Genomic DNA, 21,509 nt, shown 5'->3' with positions numbered 1-21,509 from the left:
AAATACGCTGTGGTCTTAGTCATGAATACTTTTCAGGACAGTGACAGCTCACGGCCGGGGGATCCGGAGAGTCACGGAATTCAACCAGACACACATCATTCTGGAGTTGCACCTCCCTCTCCTCTATGCCTGTCATTTTTAAACATAAATCTGGCAAAATGGTGAAACACCTACGTTTATACTGCCACACCGAGATCTTCTTCCTTCACATAGACATCTCTAGATGCAGGTCCAGACAGGTTCTGGAAGAAGCGGGTGGAAGTCACAGAGGGAGTCTCAAAGCCTCCGCACTCCAGAGAGGGTGTATGTGCAGGTGCACGCAGGGAAAGAGGGCGAGACCTGGGAGATCCCCACAGCGCGGTGAGGGCTGAGAGTCCCCAGATCATCACTTTAAATTATCTGACATGCCATATCATTATGTCAAATAGCTTGGTTTTCATTTTGTTTGGAAAAAGCGTTGTTATCCATGCGAAGAGAATGCTGCTTTCCAACCCATGTTTGATCTCTTTCCCAATCATCCCACCCCACCCCGGCCCCCCAGGCCCCTGAGGATAGACCAGGACTGTTGCAAAGTGTAGCCTTCGGTTTCACACCCGTGTCGTCTTTTACAGGGTCCCTGTCCAAGGCCCTAGGGCCATAGATCACCTGCTTATGTTCAGTGACTTCCTGAACTAGGCCTTTCGCCACAAGACCCTTGGAACTCTCTTCGTGGAATGTAATGCCTGGAGGGCTTTCTCTTACATAATGCCTTTAAAGTCTGTAGCCTCATCCAAAACAGTGCCTAACGGACAAAGTAGCTTTAGGATCTCAAAATGGACAGCATTAGCAAGAACAACTCAACCCGCTTTGTTCAGGCGTCTCTTGTCTGGCTTGAAACCACATTTCTCATGGTCAAAACATGACTAACTGCACTTGGAACTTGGCCAGTACATCAGAACATGGCAACATTACTTTGAATTCCTTGATGCGGGACACTTTGCAAGAGTTTGTCGCATCTCCAGTTCCAACAGGCCAGCTGTAGACAGGAAAACAGCCTCCGTAAAGGTTGCATCTAGCGTTGCCTCTAGCTGGTCAGAGGCTGCTGGGTTCAGTTTTCTTTGGCTCGCATCCCTTAACACTAGGCTTGGCAGTTTATGCTGATTCGAAACTCCAAGCTGACTTGCTGTTTCTCCAGCATCAGCACTTTCTTCTTCTCTTACCTCATCTTGCAAGATGGTCTGGTGCTCTTCACCTTTGTGATCTTCCAAGGGAGCCCGTCAGCTCTTTGTGCCTTCCAGGGCAGGGTGAGAATGGGCAGCCCCTCCTTCCTGCCCTGTCCTGGAGGGAAGACTGTATCTTCCAGGAGGTGGATGGCCTTTTCCTAATTTTGGTTGATAGAAAAGCCACACACATACACGTGTCTAAACTTGCCTTTGCAAAAAGTAAGTCCTATTCTGATGGAGCCTCTCTGGGAAATCTGAACTTGACTGCTTTTCTTAAATGGTCCATTTCTATTAATGGATCTTCAAAATGAAGAATTTCAATCAAACGTCTTTTATAAAAACACTACTATTTTAACGACCAAATTTTTCTTAATGGTGTATAACCATAGGTTATGATTGTTTTTTCTTTAACTTTTTAATTGGTGACACCCTCCATCCGTTACTTGCTGGATCTGGGTCAGGAAGATCTGTTGGGTGGTTTCTCAAGCCCAGGAGCATGGACTGGGCCCCTCGCGACTTGCAACAACTTTCTTTAGAATAATGCCCGCATGAGTCCTTTTTCATATTCTCTGTGTGTATTTTCAAGGGTTTGGTCAATTCCTCCTGCAGCAGCGTCGTCCCTCACTAAGAGCATGAAGTTAAGCCATTCAGTGCACCCTGCAACAATCTCTCGTTGTTTGCAAAGACATAACTGCCCCAAATATTCTTCTCTACAATATGCGTCAGCTAACAAGTGGAACTTTCTGGAAATTTTCCTCTTGTCACTTCCAACACTAAATTGTGATATTTGGCCTTTGACAGGACATTCTTGATCATGAACAAAACAAATTTTCCAGATAAACTTGTTCTTGGATCCCCTAAACTCTTAAACTTCCTGATATAATACTTTGGCTCTTACTCAGGGCAGCAAGCATGGGACATTCTTAAAAGCAGATCCGTAACTTCATGTCTAATTATGTATGATATGTAAACCGAAACTGGATTAAAATATAATGTGCACGTGAATCTTACTCCAACGCTGGGATGGTTGCTTTCTTGGCTCCTTAGCCCATCTGGTGTCAAAGACAGAGTTCAGTGGCTCAGAAGTCAGGGAGGAAGCCCCCAGGGTAAAAATGACACTTTGGGGAGGCAGACAGAGGGGGGATGGCCAGTTCCAAAAGCCTCTGTGCCTGGCAGATGTTTTTGTGTTGATGCTTTGAGGTAGAGTTCACCACCACCTTTGTGTCACTTCTGGGAGCCAGCCTCGCAGGCCCACCATGAGCCCTTCCTGGCTATGACATTCATTGAGACCCCAGGCCAGAAAGCAAAAACGAATACATTTGTGCAAATTAGAGTTTTGGGGGTGAGAATTCTGCCCACCATGAGCTCTGATTCTCAGGAAAAATTTCTCCTCATGACATTTCCTTTGCTGGGATTCCCTGAAAGAAACAGCAGGAAAGAGTTTGCAGAATCATTGTAGCTGGTCAGCCTTTTCTTTTTCTTTTGCATTTTCTTAAGGAACCCTAGTCTCCCAGCCGGCAATTACTTTTTCTACTTCCAGATGTGTGTTCAGTGTAGACAAGGGCGTGGTGTAGGTATAACCAATGTCAGCCAAATGCAAACTGATTTCAATCACAGGTAATGGGCTCTAAGAGGAGCCGACCGTGGCTTCCATGTATGCTTCGGTTGGCCAAATTAAGATTCCTCCGTAACTATCCATGCCTTTGTCTTGTAATACCACGAGTCCCGACGTTGGTGTAACTCCTTGTAGGAAAAGGAAGCTTGGGCCACTTGGTAGTCTCCTGATGTCTGAGCTGGGACTGAGCCATCGTGGGAGTGAGGGGATTGTGCTTCTGGTCCCTTGGCCTTTGAGATGGTCTCACACACTCTGTTGTCTCTGGGCTTGTATTCTAGGCATTTTCGGCTTGGGCATACAGGAACTTTAGCCACATCTAACACATATTTTAACCTGGTTACATGCATTTTAAAATAAATCATAAATCGAAGACTTAGCATGTTGAACGTAGGTCAAGATGTTGCTGTTTGCTAAGGCTACTTCTTTCTGGTCCGTCCTGGGGCTTTGGTTCTCTGCTGTAGATGCAGTGCAGGCTCAGGAGATTATTTACCAGGCTCTCCTGGAGAGAGATGTGAGCTTTGCTCACCCCTCAGCTTCCATTGTTAGGGTGCGGAGGGTCATCCGCTTTGACTGCTCACCAAGTTCTTAGAAATAATCCCCATTCCCGTAATCTTTTGCTTTCACAGTTTACAATAGTCAATCCACGGAACTTTGTGAATTACAAATGTCCTCGGCTGGGGGCTGGTTTCTTTAACAGGCAGCTGTATTTCCTTATCGGAAGAATGAGTTGACCTCTGTGTAAATTCAGCTCTTTTAGGACAGAAAGTTGTGTGATTCCAGCCTTCACATTGGGAGGGGAGCTCACGTGTGATCTCTCACTTCAAAGACTGCTCCCGAAGCACCCTCGTTTCTGTTATAAGAAATGGTACCATTCAGCGGCTGGCTCAGTTCGCCCGAGAGCACCTGGGCGCACATGCCCCGTGAACAGGAATGTCTCGGGGGAGAGGAGGCAGTGGCCTGGGGTTTCTCAGATGCGGGTTTCTCCCACGCACAGGATCACTGGGACTCTAGCAGGCATGCCCTGGCCACAGGGACTGAGCTTCTGCCCCAGAGCCTTCCCCAGATCTGTGGCAGCATCTGCTTGTGCTGAAATACTGCAGGCCTGTAGGGTGCCTGACGGCAGACAAAGTTCTTCTTTGCAGTCTGTCACTTTTGTGAGGAAAGGGAGAAAGGCGTGCTTAGACCCATTTTATGGATGCGAGAACTGAGGGACGGGTGGTCGGGCCGCTGAGTTGAGATGCACAGACAGTCCACTGCAATGACAAAGCCCAAGCCAGAAGCTTTCCCACGCTACACACTTGCTTCTCAAAATCATTAATAACATCTTAGGCTTGCTGCTTTGTGATTGAGAACTGAAGGTTGACATTTAGTTATGACTACAGCCATACATGTGCACACAAACATACACACAGAATTTATTTTTGTTTTCACACTTGTCCTGTGCAGTTTTCCTGTGACCCACATAGGAAGCTGGGCAGGGACCCGCCCTGCAGTGGCCAGCTCTGGTGCTGTGCCACGTCCCTGGTGGAAGCTGACCGTCCACTCCCCACAGTCAGCTAAAAGCATTTCGAACGTGCTCCCCCAGGGACCCGGGTCTGCCATTTATATTTTCACATCTGTAAATGGCTTATAAAGTTTGCACTATGGCATTTATAAAAAGTATCATATAAAATACAGCCTGTTGAAGATATATCCATATCTTTAGTACATATATATATATATTGAGATGGAGTTTTACTCTTGTTACCCATACTGGAGGGCAATGGCATGATCTTGGCTCACGGGAACCTCCACCTCCTGGGTTCAAGCGATTCTCCTGCCTCAGCCTCCTGAGTAGCTGGGATTATAGGCATGTGCAACCACGCCTGACTAGTTTTTGTATTTTTGGTAGAGACAGGGTTTCTACGTGTTGATCAGGCTGGTCTTGAACTCCCAACTTCAGGTGTTCCACCCCCTTCAGCCTCCCAAAGTACTACGATCACAGGCATGAGCCACTGCACCTGGCCTGAAGTTACATTTTTATTTTATGATAATGAGTAGGATAAATTTAAAATATAGGAAATACGATTTCAACATAGGAAATACAATTAAGCATAATATAATAAAACTTCTACAATAAGAATGTTTCAGAATGACTCCGGTCACACACACACACACACACACACGCACACGCGCACACACACGCACACATGCACACGCGCATGAACCAACAATAAACCACTCAGGTCTTGGTTCACGGAGTTTCTTGTGGAGGGAGGGTGAGCCAGAAGTGTTTGGTCTTTCCTTCTGTTCCCGGAGTGCACGGTCAGGGCCAGCTCAGCAGCAGGCGCCTCCCTGGACCCAGTGGAAGAGGCTACACCCTGCTGCAAATCTTTCTTCCCGCCTCCTTCTCCTCTCTCAGTAAGCCTGAGACCTGGATTATTAAGGGAGGGGCCCAGACAGTTGGCTTTGGGCTGAATCTTACTTATTTTAACTAAGTATTCTGACGCACTACGCAACCAAAACCAAAACGAAACGGCCAACCACATGGAGAACGTTTGGCGTTTAACTTTTTAAAGGGCTTGATGAAACATTCATGAAGTTCTCCAGGAGCATTTGAAAGGTACCTTAGGTCTGTCTGTTTCTGCCTCACCATCGTCATGGTTTTGATGGAGAAAATATTAAAATTCACTGAGTAAAAATTCAGACTTGCGTAATAAAAGGAGGCAAGAGATGGCAGGATCTGAGGCCAGGGTCAGATGCTCTGCTTCCCATGGAGAGATTCATTGTGTAAAAGAAAATGCAGGATGTGGGTTTTCCGGTCATTGGAGTGCACCGTCAATCTCCCTGTGCCTCAGTTTCCTTACCTGTGGAGTGGGACAGCACCGGTAGCAAGCACACACCTGCCACTCAATACCTGTTACTGTTGACAACAACCACGTACAAAATTCCCCATGAAATGAAACCTTTCTGTTTTTCATTTATATTTTATCATTCATCCCATGAAAATTAAATGAAACATCATGAATGTGGACCTGGCTGCCCAATCCACAGTCAATTAAGAAAATAATGAAAGTCTCATTTTAAAGCTTTCTAGCTACTCAGGAGGCTGGGCACGAAAATCGCTGGAACCAGGGAAGCAGAGGTCGCAGTGAGCCGAGATCGTGCCACTGCACTCCAGCCTGGGAGGCAGAGTAAGACTCCATCTCAAAAAATAAAACTAAAAACAGCTTTCTCAATCTTACCTTTCTCGTTCTTTGCTCGGGTCAAAATTTTTTTTTTACCTTTGCAGCCCCATACTTTGGCAAAATCAGCATACTGTTTGCTAAAGAGGGAGTGAGTTCTGTTGACATTTTATTTTATCTTTAATTTGCCATATTTACTGGCTTCTTGACCAAATTGATCTGGTTTGTCTTAAGCCATTTGTAAGGCAGTTTTCAAGGATGGTTGCTTCTTTGAATTTAGTGATAGGGAGCTCAAATCTTCCAGGGAATGAAGGTAAATTTCTGACTTCACAGAAGCTGGCTTCGTGGGGGTTTGGTTTTTTACTGCCACAAATTTGGTAACATTTTAAATTCAGAAGAAATTATGAGGAATATTTTTTAATGAAATATTTCTTAGCATTCCATTCTTTCATTTCGAAATTATGAAACATTTAATACAAAGATGGAAAACTACTGAGCTGCACTACCTGCTTTCACACAAAACTCATTTGCCATCAAATCAAATGTAAAATAATGCATCTTATACAAACTATTTCGAATTTTTTTAATACATTGATTTTTAAACTTCTGGATGACTTTTTACGTATAGCATTGCTGTCACACGTGAAAAGAAGAAAGAATTTATTTTCCTTATAATTTTAAGTACTGAAGTTTTAAAGTTATTTTAGGCCAGGCATGATGGCTCACACCTGTAATCCTAGCACTTTGGGAGGCTGAGGCAGGCAGATCACCTGAGATTGGGAGTTTGAGACCAGCCTAACCAATGTGGAGAAACCTCGTCTCTCTACTAAAAATACAGAATTAGCCAGGCGTGGTGGCATATGCCTGTAATCCCAACTACTTGGGAGGCTGAGGCAGGAGTGTTGCTTTAATCCGGGAGGCAGAGGTTGCAGTGAGCCAAGAGTGTGCTACTGCACTCCAGCCTGGGCAACAAGAGTGAAACCCTGTCTCAAAAAAAAAAAAAAAAAAGTTATTTTAAATGTACATACACACATATTACTAAGCTATAAATATATATTATTGCTTCACACACTCACATGTTTTGTTACTTTTTGGTCTAGCTTTCAAAGGTGGACACATTTCCTTTCATGAAACACACTACATTGTCTGAGCTCTCTTCATATTTCACATCTAATTAAATTGGCCTTTTCTAATTTGCGGGAATTCTGGGCTTGTCGGGGATGGCTCTGAGAAATGAGCTTTCTTGGGCTTCATGGGTCCCCACATCTGACTCTGGGCAGCAAGCAGGATGAGCAGCCAGTACCCTGTGACGGGACAGTCTAGCCAGAATGAGAGGTCATGTTGTCCTTTCATCGTAAATGTGAGGTTTTAATCTAGTAAACACTTCGCTGATTTGTAGCTCCCTGGAGCAAAATAAGTGAAATAGGAAATAAAGTAGATGCTCCCTTTGGGAAATGATTGGCAAGGATTTGAGATTTCCTGGTCATTTCAGGAAAGAGCCTCATTCTCTCCTGGGCCCTTTCCTGAGTGAAAGGCTTGGAAGGAGCTCGAGGACCATTGGGTGCACAGGGGTCTAGAAGCAGGTAAGCTCACAGCCACGTCTGCAGTTTCAGCCTGTCCCTGTGCTGTCTCTTACAAGAGATCTGTGGCCTTCTAGGAGTGAGGACTCAGGGAAATCACGCTGCTCTGTTCTATTCTATTCCATTCCATTCTATTCTTTTGTTGCATTTTTACAGAAAGAGTTTTGTTTCTGGTGCCAGTGAATTACATTTAATGATATTTTAAAAGTTGCTAGGTTCTACAGGTGATTACAGGTTTCTATTCATGAACGGGAGATGGAGACATCTCATCTACCTCCAAAGAGAAATTGAGAATATTCTAAGAATGTGAAGAGGTTGGGCATCCCGTACCTACCTGATGTTTTTAAGAAAAAGCTTTCTAATAATCAAAATAAAATGTGACTTGGTTGTGGAAACAAGAGCCTGAACTGTCCAGCAGACCTTCCAGGGATGACGAGGTTACCTGTCCTGTGCTGTCCCACACGGAGGTCTCAAGCTGCTGGAACCAGGCCGCTGTGGCTGAGGAAGTGCATTCTTGATTATATTTCGCCTTCATTAATTCCAATTTCAATGGGTGGATACACCAAGCAGGTATACACACTGGGCAGTGCCCATGAGAATGCTACACTTACTTTATGTTGTTCTTTGTGTGGTTTTTACTACACAAAGAGCAAGAGAAATTGTTCTAATTCTAATTAGAATTACATTCTAACACACCTGTAGGAATGTTTCATTTCTGAAACTGAAGAGTTCACGATATTTTTAAGCATCTGCCTTGTACTTTTAAGCCATCGCCACGTAGGTGAATGATATCTTGTTGATATATTGGTATCTTATTTTGTTTAATGCAGTTTCTAGACAGATTAAATGTGACATACATGTCAGCACTATCATTTTCGGAATAGAAAGCCTGCATGTCGCACAGTGGACTGAGTGCAGGCCTCACTCTTTGGGACGACCACTGAGGCAGCGCGCCTTAGAAGCTTGTGGAAAGACTCAGCTGTGTTCTTTTCAAAAGCCGTGCAACTTGATTACTTTCGAGCATGGACAGAAATTCAAATTTAGTTAATAAGGTGTTATCAAAGAGAGGTCTGTAGGCCACCTCCATCGGTGACTAAATAAACCTGGCGTAATTAACACATCCATTGCTAATAATTGGGGCTTTCAAGTTGTCAGACGCTGTCTCCACCTGTGTCTTCGGTATTTCTCTCCCAAGCTTGCTTCTGCGTTAATGAGCACTCCCTGCCGAGCGAAGCTTATTTCCATGGAGGGGACCCCAGCACCTCCCTTGTCGCAGTTAGTTTTCGTGTCTGAGTTAGGAAGATGTCGTTATCATGTATTTTTTTTTTTTTTTTTTTTTTTTTTTGGAATTTAGGAAACAAATGGGTGACATATTTTGGGCAATTTTTGGTCTCGGAGCCAGCTGAGCACAAGCAGAGTTCAGTGGAACTGCCCACAGCCGGGCGTGCCCGGAGCCCCTGCCTGTCCCATTGCTCGGCTCTCACCGTTCAGGTCACTCCCCTTTGACCACATGCTGACGGCGTTCATCATGCACCCTCACCGAACAAGGATAAAACATCCACTCGAGATGTAAAAGCAGCTGTTCCCGCAAATGCTTCCTCCTATAAAAAGGGAGAAAATAGCTCGTCAACTGAGCAAGGATGTTTTTAAATGACTTTTTGGATGTAAACCTAATATAAGCTCAAAAACTTGAGAAAGAAAAGAATTGGGAAAAAGAAAAAATATGTATAATCTCACCACTCTCACAGATATGTTTGCATTTTTGTGCGATCACAATGTGATTGAAACCTGCTTTCCCATTGAGCATATAAGTCGTATAATCTTATTTTTAATAACCGCATCATATTTTGGGGAAAATATGTTTTCCCATATTTTGAGGGCTCCAGCCCTCAGACCTCACCGCAGGCGTGCGAGTGAACAGAACTGAAATCCAAACTCGGCATCTTTGTTATGACATCATAACTACTGGGGATTCTTTAAATATTATTAAATAAATATGTGTTTAACACATGGACAGAGATAGGGCTCAACTTTCAAGGGTGGAGAAGCTCACCTGCCCGGTAACACTAGGAATAGAGTCCTGGGGTGGGAGCGAGCGGTGAGTTCATTCCTCCTTGCTGGACCTTGGAGCAAAGTAGGTGGAGGTTTAGGCATGGCACTGCTAGGTCAAGGAAGGATGGGAGTGAACGTCTTCTAGACGAGACTTCTTCCCTGGCCATGATCTGATTATCAAACAGGATCTGCCTCCCCTCAACACGGCCTGGACGTCCATCCAGAGTGAAGTCTGGGTGCCACCCGGCACCGTGCTTGGAAACAGAGACTGAACAGCAGTGAGGCCAGGAGGGAAACTGAGGCTCTCACCTTCTCCTGAGAGAACTGCTTTGATTTTACCTTGAACAGAAAGCATGGGACACATTCAGAGATGTGCGAAGTATTTCACCTCGAGGCTTGAAGACAGCGTAAGGAATCTGAAAGTGTGTATTTCAATATTCTCAAAACAACCATTGAAAACGTACCCTTATCTCTTTGTGCAAGGACCATGTGACGCCCTTCCCTCCTGGCCCTTTGAGAGGCAAGCACGCTCCCTCGAAAGCACCTTCCTTGGCCTCCTGGATTTTTGAAATCCAGCCTGTTCACCCAGACCCAACAGCAGCACAACGCTCGACTCATGGAGCGTCCAGTTTCCTGCCTCGGATGTGACCCTGACCTTGCCAGCCCCGCCCTGGTGGCCTCCCCTCCGGTGACCGCACCCACTCGGGCTCTGTACTCAGTCGGTGGGTCCCACCTGCACCTACGTTTAAGGGTTCAAGGAGCGAAGGAGCCTTGAGGGCAGGATGCCAGGCTTCCAGGTTTGGGCCTCTCCCGGACGGCGTCCCTCAGCCCCTGTTGCCCATTGTTTAAGATCCAGGCCTTTGAGTTAAAAAGCTAATGAACAAGTGAGAATATTCCTATCTGACAACACAGCCCTGTGAGGCATGCAAGGATTCTGGAGGGAGGATCACGGATGGGCCAGCAGACGGGCTGCCACATGACCCCGGAGAGGAGGCTGCCTGGCCCCGCTCCGGCCCCTTCCTGGTGAGGGAGGGGCTGGCTGGATTGTCAGAAGTTCACGCGAGCCTGAAAATCTCCTCGCTCCAGGTGGAAATGGGGCAAGGAGGAGGGCTGAGGTCAGCATGTCACCTTTCCACGAGGAGGACGCAGCGGGACTGGCTGCTGGAGTCGCCCGCAAGTGGGAGCAGGTTGCAGCGTCACAGGGAGGTGACATGTGGCAGCAAGAAGAAAGAGCTGGCTTGACCCTGGCTCTGCTGCCCAGCGCCCCGCACCATCATCACCTGCAGTGGGGCCTCGGACGGGGGAGCAGGTGAGGGAGGAAGCACATCCAGCCCAGCTACTGGACCAGACGTCGGTGGAAGCCATGTCGTCGCCCATCAGGAGCACCTGGCTGTCCCCTCCTGCCTTGTGCCCGAGTGGCCCGTACACAGCTGCGCACCAGAGCAGGGGAGAGGGGCCCAGGGTGCAGCAGAGAGATGGGTCTATTCAGTACTAAAGGAAGCCAGCAGAGTTTGAAAATCTTAACCAACCCAAAAACACTCAATAAAATAAGGAAGACGCAGCACTTACCCCACGTTACGTTAGCTCGTTTTCGCAAAGCCCATGACCTACTGTGCCCACTTCACAGACGGGGAACCTGGGGCTTCCTGTCGAGAAACGACTTGGATCTTTCCGTGTAAACTCATACACACTTCCCACATTTAAAACTCATCTTGGAACACAAAAGTGTTTCTTGTTTTCCATACCTAGGTTGCCTGTGGAGGGAAAGGAGAAAAACACTGGGTCATTGAGAACACGAGTGTTCACCCGGGGACGGCACGCAGGCTCCCCTGCATCCACGTCCCATCTGGCCGGCCTCTCCTCGACCCCTCGCCATCCCTTCCCTGATGTAGATTCCCTGTCGCTTTCTCCTCGCCTGTCCCATAGAGTCCAGAGTCTTTGGCCATCCCTCTCCACCCCTCTCCATCCGGGTGGTGTTTATTAGGCTGAAGACACTGAGCCGTCAGAACGCGTCAGGTGCTGAATTTTAGGCCACGTGGCTTGGCGTGTATTCTGCTCTCCAGAACTCGTCAGCTCTCAGGAAGTCAGGGTCTATTTGTCGACGTTTCTATTCTTATTCCTTGTTTTAAGTTACATATGTCGTGCTTCCTGCCGAAGCTCACAGGTCAGGGTCAGAGCTCTCTGAGAACTCCCCAGAAAGCCAGCACCCTGAGTCGGGGTTTGGGGCTTTCTGAGCACCCAGGATGGTCCCTGACGCCTGCCAGACACTGAACAAAGCATCAGTGGATTTAAATAAACCAAACATCTCAGTCATTCTTATTAATGCTGACATTTCAGGGGGATATCTGGATGGCTGACGATGCCATGTGCCTGAGCTTGGGTTCAGTCAGCTCTTACTGTCAGAATAACGTGGCCATGACTGGTGACCTTCCCCATGCACAGCCTCGGAGGCACTGGCATCTCTCTAAGAAGTCCTCATGTTTTTCTCAAATCATGACAAGAGTTTTCGTCATGGAAAGTGTCTGCCTTCAGCTTTTAATTCCCCGGGGATATCAAATGGAGTAAGTTTTTAGGTAAAAGAAAAATAGTTTAACATTTGTTTTTCGTTTTGTTGTATTTGAGATACATTATTTTCTTTTTTATTTTTGAGGTGGAGTCTCACACTGTTGCTTGGGCTGGAGTGCAGTGGCACCATCTCGGCTCACTGTAACCTCCGCCTCCCAGATTCATGCGATTCTCCTTCCTCAGCCTCCCGAGTAGCTGGGATTACAGGCACACACCACCACACCTGGCTAGTTTTTTGTATTTTTAGTAGAGGCGGGGTTTCACCGTGTTGGCCAGACTGGTCTCGAACTCCTAACCTGATCTACTCACCTCGGCCTCCCAGAGTTCTGGGATTACAGGTGTGTGCCACTCTGCCCACCTCTTTTCTCTAAAAAGGTATATATTTTAAAATTGCATGAATAAAGAATCCTCAAAAGCCTGGAAACATTTGAAAACCTAGGAGTGTTTCAGAGTGTGCTGTGAGGCCACAACCCTGGAGCGCAGACCCTCTCTCCACCCGTCTGCAGCACCTGGGATTTCGATGGCCTCTCCACAAAGGCCAAGGCAGGAGGCAGGGGTAGTGGTTCTAAGCACAGCCTTATAAGCCAGGCTGCTGGCTGCACTCCCTGGCATGACCAGCGAAGGCTGCGTGATCCTCAGCAAGTTGCTTAACAACTCTCTGTTTCCCCATCTACACAGTGAGGATCATGTGGCCCCTACTTGCGAGGTCATGATTGTAAAAATTAAATGGGTTCATGTTTATAAAGTGCTTAGAGTAGTACCTGGTGCCCAGAATAAGCTGTATAAGCATTTATTACAGAAAAGAATTAAATCCCAGAAATAGATGGGCAGGAACCAGCTGGTGAATGGCCTGAAGTTCTGGGACTCTGTGGAGGAGGAAGGGCATGCCAGAAAAAAAAATAATAATAATTAATGAACTAAAATGTATCCACTTCTGGCAAGGAATGAAATAAAACTTCTTATACTTGAAATTCCAACAACCAAGATCAAAATATTTCCAACATAAAAGAATTCCGTTTTTCTAATATGTCTTTTCCTTATTCTGATATGGTACAATTTAAAAATACTCAGACTTACAGATCAGGTTGAAAATCATCAAATAAAAATGTCCATCAGCCTCCAAGCCCACCACCGATCTAGGCCACACCCGCTGCCTTCCCTCTGTCCTCACCGCATTCCAAATTGTAAACCATTTTCCTAGTGGGCATGTTTTGTTCATCTCATTCTCTGTCATTTCTTTATTTTTCAAACTGCCTTACATTCTGGGTTCAGTTCTACCTTTCTTTGGATGGCATGTGTGTGAAGCTGAGAACATGGTGGAAAGAGGGGCGCTTTTCATGTCCTGGTAGATAATTGTGGGTCGGAACACGCCGCTCCAAGACAATGATGGAGACGTCGGGAAAGCTCCTCCCTGTGTTTCCCATTCATGTAGATTCCGAGCCAGACCAGAGCCCAGGCTTCCTCGGGCAGTCTGTCATACCAAAGATTAGCCTTCCGCTTCCCCAGTTGTGCGTTAGCTGCACCTTCACCACCCTGCACCAGCATCACCTTGATCCATTATCAGTACCGTACGGTGTGTGGTGGGTGCTCCGTCGTCTCTACCAATAATGCAACTCGTACAGTGCACCTCCTCCAGAATCTGGGTGGCGCTTCTGAATTTCATGTCTCAGCAATGACCTGTTTCAGCTTCGCCTTGGATGGTCACCTCTTACTATCAGTGCTAACAATTTTGCTTTAAATCTAGAGCTCTCTTATCCAGACTAATAGCATCTTATACTTGCAAGCTCTTCAGTTCTTTCAGAATGTTGGGTTATTTGACCCACAGGAGCATGTTTTCAACAAATCCTCACTGTGCCAGGCCCTGAAGAGGCTGAGGGCTAAGGCAGCCTGGGAACGGGGGTGCTGCTGGGCCCCGCATCTCCCCTGTGGGATGAGGGAAGGGACACAGAGACCCTTGATCCAGACCCTTCATCCCTCTAGCCACCCGGGCTTCTGCATGCCAATTAAACTTTCTGAGCTTCAGTTTTCTTATCTAGAAAAAGCAACAATACTCTCTGCCCTCCAGCTTCACTGGACTCACATGAGGTCCCACAGGGGCAGGCTTTGCCCAGCTCTCTGCAGAGGCCTGTGGCTGCAGAGCATGGATGGCCATCCTGGTTCTCCAGGTCAGGGAACTGAGGAGCAGAGACAGGAGGGGCCCTCCCGGAATTCCCCGGCAGCATGGGCTTCCAGCCAGATCTGGAAAAGAGTCTTCCCAGAGTCCCCTCCACCAGTGAGATTTCCATAGCTTTAAGAGTTAAATTAGATGCCTAAGATTGGAGGTTTTAATTTAGACATTTAAGTCACTTGATTTTCAGTCCATCAGAATCATGACTTTTCTGTGTTAGCGACTCTGGAAACCAGGAAGGGCCGTGGATGAGACAGGCTCTCAGGCCCAGCGGCTCCACCTGCATTTCCCTTCCCTTTCCTCTCCCTCTGTGGGGACTTAGAGATGCGTTTACAATTGTTCCTGTATCCCATACAGCAACACGTAGCCCCAGCCCAGGGCAGGGTGGGTAAGTCAGGAGATGGGTGAGAAACGGACCATCCAAATGCCGGGCAGCAGCCCGCGGGGCAGGCCTCGCTCCCTACAGCTGCTTCCACACACCGATGGCCTTCGGCAGTAACTTTCAGAAATGAACATTGTATCTTCATTAAAATTGCAAAGCTGCATTTCACAGAGGCATGATTTCAACCCGGTCTTCCATAACTGGAGTAGCAAATGCTATGGACTGACATTTTCGGCGAAAACATAGACCACGTACACTGTGCCTTTTGGAGTTCTACCTAGAACAGCCTGATTCAGAGCTCACGATGGGCTTGCCGGGCCAGCTCTTCCCTACAGGAGAGGAAAATCCGCCTCCTCTTTCTTTCCAAATGAGGTCTTTGGCCCAAAAACACCAACTGGAAAGAGACGCCTGGCCAGTGAGGCAAGACTGGGCCACTTCCACAAGCTCCTGGTGCCAGCAGACCCGCCCTCGGCGGCCACCTCCACCCTGTCCTGTCCTGCTGTACATTTGAGAAGCTTCTGGGCTGCTGCTCTCTGGGGCAGAGTCATTCATGATCTTTCCGAAGCCAGGCAGAACAGGGAGGGAGCTGAGGAGGGAGAATGTCAGGGAAAGGCCCGTCCCCAGCACCAAGAGGGCCGGCCGTCCTGGACTGTGGCTTCACGTCAGCACACGGGACGGAGAGCTTGATGACTTCCCAGATCCGTGCAGCCTGCGTGCACGTCGGATTTCTGCCAAAGCAAAAAGCTTTCTCTGCACCGTGAAATGATTTCAACAAATAGTTTCAATGAAGAAATTCTCACTACTAGAGTCAGCGTCTTCGTGACCCACCATCAGAACCGACATCGTGCACAGGTAGAGAATAATAACGAGTTTGACTCGTTGGCTCTGAAAACCTGTCTTGACAGCTCATCAACCTTGCAAATGATCAATTGTTCAACGGAAGGGATGAAGGCTGTTTGTTTTTCATGTAGTTTGAATCTAAAGCACTTACTAGGTGAGTAGCTTGTTTCCTGGGATGGAAATGGAGGTCCATGTGATGTGGTGCGCAGACTCCGGCCGCAGGTCCACACAGCCTGGGGTGCTCCTGGCTTGCCGCTTGCTGGGAGGCCTGTGCTCAGTACTTAGTCTTCTTCCAACCTCAGCCGTTTTCTCTCTGAAACTGGGGTAATGATAATAATCATCTTCCAAGCCTCAGATGAGGACTAACTTAGATGCCTTAGCCTTTAAGTGCCTGATGTTGTGTCTGGCCAGCTGTAGGTAATCGCTGTCTCCAACAGACCAGAACAGAGAGAAAGGGCAGAGTGAGGCACTGCCTGCCTCATCACCATTTGTTCCATCTTAGAACAAAACGCCTTTCCCCGAAACGAGGGTGTTCTCATCATCTCTGAGCCTGTGGAGCGTGTAGGGCGTGGAGTCCTATCTCTGTTGCACCAACCTCAAGCAGGCCCACACACAGGCTCATGCAGCGCCATGCGCAGACACCACAGCACCGGAGAACAAGCCTCCAAGGAGTGCAGCTGGCTGCTGGGGAGTGCCAGGTCTCAGGAGACCCCAACCCAGAGCCCTTCTCAACCGGCTGGGAGTGCCAGGTCTCAGGAGACCCCAACTCAGAGCCCTTCCCTACCTGCTGGGAGTGCCAGGTCTCAGGAGACCCCAACTCAGCATGCTTCCCAACGGGCTGAGAGTGCCAGGTCTCAGGACACCCCAACTCAGTGCCCTTCCCAACTGGCTGGGAGTGCCAGGTCTCAGGAGACCCCAACTCAGCATGTTTCCCAACCGGCTGGGAGTGCCAGGTCTCAGGAGACCCCAACTCAGCGCCCTTCCCAACCGGCTGGGAGTGCCAGGGCTCAGGAGACCCCAACTCAGCGCCCTTCCCAACCGGCTGCACCATCGGCACTGAACCAGTTTCTAAGACGACACCTGCGGAGCACTCTGACAACACAACTCGATGCCAGGCTGTGCATCTTGTCTCTGGAGAAGGTACAATGGCACGTGGGAAAGAGGAGTGCAGCTAACATGAGATTCTGATGTCTATTCTGACTGCATGTGGGTGGGTGAGGCACAGACCGGCCCCTGGTGGCCAGCGGGCAGCCTGGCTGAGGCTCTAGCTCAGCGACAGCTGGTGTGTGTTCCCAAGGCTCCTGGGCTGCACATCCTTCTCCTGGCTGAGGGCTGGTTAAGCTGAACCCAAATCCTTGCTGAGAGGCCCTCCCCCACCCCAGGAGCCCACCCCTGTGGCCCTCACACCATAGGTCATCTTCCCTCCCTCCTCAGTGCCTGGCAGCGCCACTGCAGCCAAGGAGCTGATCCTGGCACTCAGGTTTCCTGCACAGGATAGAACCAGCCTGCACCACAGGGAGGAGGAGGGAGGAGGAAGGCGGAGGGAGCCTAGCAACCACGTCTCCATAGCAACACTCGCCTGCATCCCCCCCCCCCCCCGCCTCTCCGCCCCAGGGCAGGCCCCTGAGTGCCAGAGAAGAGGGGGCACAGAGAAGGCAGCCGAGGAAGGGGCCCCCTTCCCTTCCTAAGTCTTCAAAGAGCCTTCCCCCCAGCTGGTGACGCCTGCCCTGCCTCCGGGCGGGGAGGGTGGGGCTCTGGAGACCTGCTCCTTGCCAGCACTGATAAGACAGGAAGATTAAAAATGCCTGCAAGCCTCTCATCCTCTCAGATCCTTCCCAGTTACCAAGGGTTTCTTCCTTCCTTCCTCTTCTAGAAAATCATTCCTGTTCGTTCTTTAGAGCTTACGTAACAGATCGTTTCTTAAAGGAGATTCTTTGCCTAAGAAACACAGTTTTGCTATTATGCAAGTGCGGTTTCTATTAAAATACACTCGGAAACAGACATGTTTAAATGATTTTCTTAAAAATTAGAGCCAAGGCCAGGGACAGTGGCTCACGCCTGTAATCTCAGCACTTTGGGAGGCCAAGGTGGGCGGATCACCTGAGGTCAGGAGTTTGAGACCAGCCTGGCCAGCATGGTAAATCCCATCTCTACTAAAAATATAAAAATTAGCCAGGTGTGGTGGCACACGCCTGTAGTCCCACCTACTTGGGAAGCTGAGGCAGGAGAATCTCTTGAATCCTGGAGGCGGAGGTTGCAGTGAGCCGAGATTGCACCACTGCACTCCAGCCTGGTGACAGAGCAAGACTCCATCTCAAAAAAAAAAAAAGAAAAAGAAAAAGAAAAAACAGAGCCGAAGTTGCTTCCCATTGAAGATGTAGAAAATATAGACATTTCTAATATTTAAATTTGCCACAGGCAGCAGCCCCTGCCCCTCCCTGCCACAAAATGTGCTTTTACTTGGAACAGTACTGGGGACAGAAATGACTGGAGAATCGCTCATGGAATGAAGCTGCTGTGTTAACAATGGCCCTCATCTGCGTATTTGCATTAATGAGCGCATCTATATTTAATCACCAGACTCTCATTGCGTCCAGACTGCCGTGAGTGGGAGTCGCAGACAGAGCCGTATGCACCCTCCGTCCTCTCTGGAGGAGAGCCAGGGAATGTCCCGAGGTCCCCCCGCCCCCGAAAACCCGTGGCTGTGGCTGCCAGGGCTGCTCTTGGCATGTGCCATTCACTGACTTTGACGTCCTCCTAATCCTCCCTCCGACAGATGAGCTTCCTCTCCCAGCCAGAGGCAAGAAACACCCTTGAGACTGAAGATGCGGACTTTGCACTCCAGTGGGTGACGAGTAGTGCAGGAAAGCCTGCCAGGCGTCTGAACCCAACCTCCAGGGACGAGGCGTGGGATAGGCAGGGGGAAACACCAGCATGGGGCACGGGTGAGAGCCGAGACAGTGGGGCATCTGTAGGATGCTCGTAGCCTGAGTGCTGTGTGCCACCTCTCGGTTCCACTGCCCAGCAAGGCCCACCTCCATCCACACCTTCGCCCACGGCCCGTGGAGGCGCGTCACCCCACACCCTCTCTCCTCTCGGTGACTTCCCGGCATAAAGCTGCTTCCCGTGTGTGCTGCTCGGCTCTGTGCCTGCTGTGAGCAAGACGCTGTCTCTCTCCCTCCCTCTCTCTCCCAACCCACTTCTCTCTCCCATCCTTCTCTGTCTGCCTGCTTCACTCTCTCCCTCTCTCTCTGCCCTTCTCCCTTCCTCTCTCCCTCTCTTCTCCACCCTCTCTCTTTCTCTGTCTCTCTCTCCCTCCCTCCCTCTCTCACTCCTTCTCTCCCCCTGTCCTCCCTCTGTCTGCTCCCTCCCCCTCCCTCTCTCTCTCTGCCTCTCTCTCCCCACCTCCCTCTGTCTGCCTCTCTCCCTCTGCCACCTCTCTCTCTCTTCCCCCCACCCCCTGCTGCCTCTCTTTCTCTCCGTCTGCCTCTGTCTCTCGTCTTTGTGAGGCCATCATCATCTGCACCTGTGGAAAGCTGTGGGCGGCAGGTACCGGGGCTGGAGGCGTCATCCTTTGTCCACTCACAACACCCACTGTCTTGACTCTCCCTAGCTCTCACCTCTGTTGTGAGTGATCTTCCTTATTTATAAAAAAGATCTCTTTGGCAGTGGTCCCACCTCGGCTTGACCAGCCTGCTTCCACCTGGGCCATCCTTCTCCCCGCAAGGCACCTCCGGGGCGTCTCTGGATGGGGACACGTACTCCTTACTCCAAGCTGCTCCATTGCACACAGCTGCCTTCACACCTTCCAGTCCGCACCTGCTGCAGGGTCCTCGTTCTGGCAGACGGCCCTTAGACACTGGAGCTCAGAGGCTGAACCCAGTGCCTCGGAGGTGGGACAGCCTGCGTTCAAAGCCTACTCCTCGCCTTGGTCAAAATTCCAAAGGCCCGGGTCTGTTTCATCTGAAACAGGGATGGCGGCCATCACCTCTTGCTCGGGGGACTGATGGGAAGAGCGAGTGAGCAGGCAGGGTGTGGGGAGATGTTTGTACACACACAGCTCTCCTGGCTCTTCCCACGGGTTGTGGAGCCTACCACGCGCCATGTACAGAGCAGCTTCCAAGCGCCGGCTCTCGTTACCCACCCCTGCAGCGCTCAGTGGTCTTGCAAACCCCGTGAAAGTCCACCCGTCCCCATGTGGTCACCTGCGCCACCATGCTGAAGAAGGCCACCAGCCTCCAGGGGACCTGGGACCTCTGTAACCTGGCCTGGCTGCTTATTAAAAAAAGGAGGAGAGGTAAAATTCTCTGTGCTGTATTTAGGTCTTTAGTCCTAACAAGGATGCTAACGATGCAGGCGGCATTATGTTTCCTGTTTTACAGATGCAAAAACTGAGGTTCCGAAAGCTTCAGGGGCTTGTTCTGAAGGCAGCTGCCTTGCAAGGGAATGGCAGACCCTCGGGGCAAACCCTGTCCGGCTCAGTGACTGCGGACCCCGAGCTCTTTGGCCACACCCCTGAGTGTCCCGGCCTCGAAGTGCACAGGAACCCTGCAGGGCAGCAGGAGCTGGGCTGCTGGCCGGGTGTGCATGCAGCTGGCTGAGTGGGCTTCCCTCAGCCCCACCAGCCCCTCTCACCTCCAGGGCAGGTCCCACCTTTGCCTGCACCTTCCTCAAAGCAGGCGCTGAGTCCTCCAGCCCCCAGCACAGGTCTCCACACAGACACCCAGGGAGCCCATAGCCCAGGGCATTTGCAGTAGCCTGGCAGGTTAGCACGCAGACACAGGCAGGTGCCCTTTCCTGCTGCCTCCCACAAGCGCCCCTGGTGGGGACAGTACCCCGGGGCCAGTGGAACAGCAGCTGCTGGCGGAAGCCTGGTGACAGGAGCAGCAGTCCTGTAGACAGAGTGGAAGCTCAGCAGTGAGGCACGGCTAAGCCCGGCTGAGCACCAGCTCCCAGCTGAGGGCGGGAAAGACCCTCGGAGCGGGCCAGCCCCGCCTGCCGCAGCCCCTGTCCTTCCCCAGCCCGGCCAGCCTGGTGTGTGGCTGGCTCCTCAGAACCTGCAGAGCACGAAGGCCGCCCATAAGTGGCTGCTGTGGGGAATTCAAGCAGGAGCCACGGACCTCCCATGCCTCCCTGGGAGCCGCTGAGGGCCACCTTCAGTGTGCCGCCCATCAGGGCTCAGCCCTGCCCTCCCAGACCCTGAGTAAAGGAGATGCCTGAACACAGAGACAGCTCTGTGCAGGAGCAAAGCAGGAGCACAGCCTGGGGACAGCGACTGGAGGAGGACAGGGCCAGGTCTCCCCAGGGGAGGGTCCAGGAAACCTTCTGCAGGCCCCGCCGTGAATAGGAGGCCATGGGGCAGACAGGGCCGGGGCTGAAGCTGGGAAGGCCGGAGCTGGCAGGGAGGGAGCGGAAAGACTGTGGAGGGCCTGCTGCGGCGTGGACGCGCCATGGCCAGGAAGCCTCCTGGGAGTCGCTGAAAAGGCATCTTTATTTCCCAGAGGGAAGACCTGGCCCCCAGCCCCTCGCCGCCCCCCGCCATCCCCCCACCGCCCCCCGGGCCGTGTTAGGCTGTGGAGAAAACCTGCAGCTGCAGCCCTGGGGCTCTGAAGTCCAGGGCCAGGTGCCCATCCGGCCACCGTGTGACGCCCCGCACGTCTCAGCTGTCCCAGAGCAGCCGGAGGGTCACAGCCTCTTCTGGAAAGGGAGTCCCCAGACGTTCATGAATCTCAGAACACGGCCTCCTTCTGCCTCACGGCGTTTTGACTTCCAGCTCACTTTTTGCTTCCCTTGAGTCTTCTCTGAGCTAAACATCCCTCCAAGTACCCCCAAATGCCCCCCACTTTTTGTTTGTGTCTCTCAAGTGGCTTGGTTCGAGTCCTTCCGCCGTGGCTGCCTCCGTGGGAACACAGTCGGCTCATGCCGTCCCCATCCTTCCGGGA

General features: G+C 50.2%; 1 protein-coding gene across 16 annotated transcripts in view; it reads left to right on the top strand.

Moving 5' to 3' along the window:
* The window catches only part of MYT1L (myelin transcription factor 1 like), a 548,393-nt gene that overhangs the window by 456,634 nt on the left and 70,250 nt on the right, over positions 1 to 21,509 (top strand). The gene's annotated exons all lie outside the window — the stretch shown is intronic.

Source organism: Saimiri boliviensis, chromosome 1 (assembly GCF_048565385.1).
Source record: "Saimiri boliviensis isolate mSaiBol1 chromosome 1, mSaiBol1.pri, whole genome shotgun sequence".
Lineage (NCBI taxonomy): Eukaryota > Metazoa > Chordata > Mammalia > Primates > Cebidae > Saimiri > Saimiri boliviensis.
This window is presented reverse-complemented; position numbering and strand designations above follow the sequence as displayed.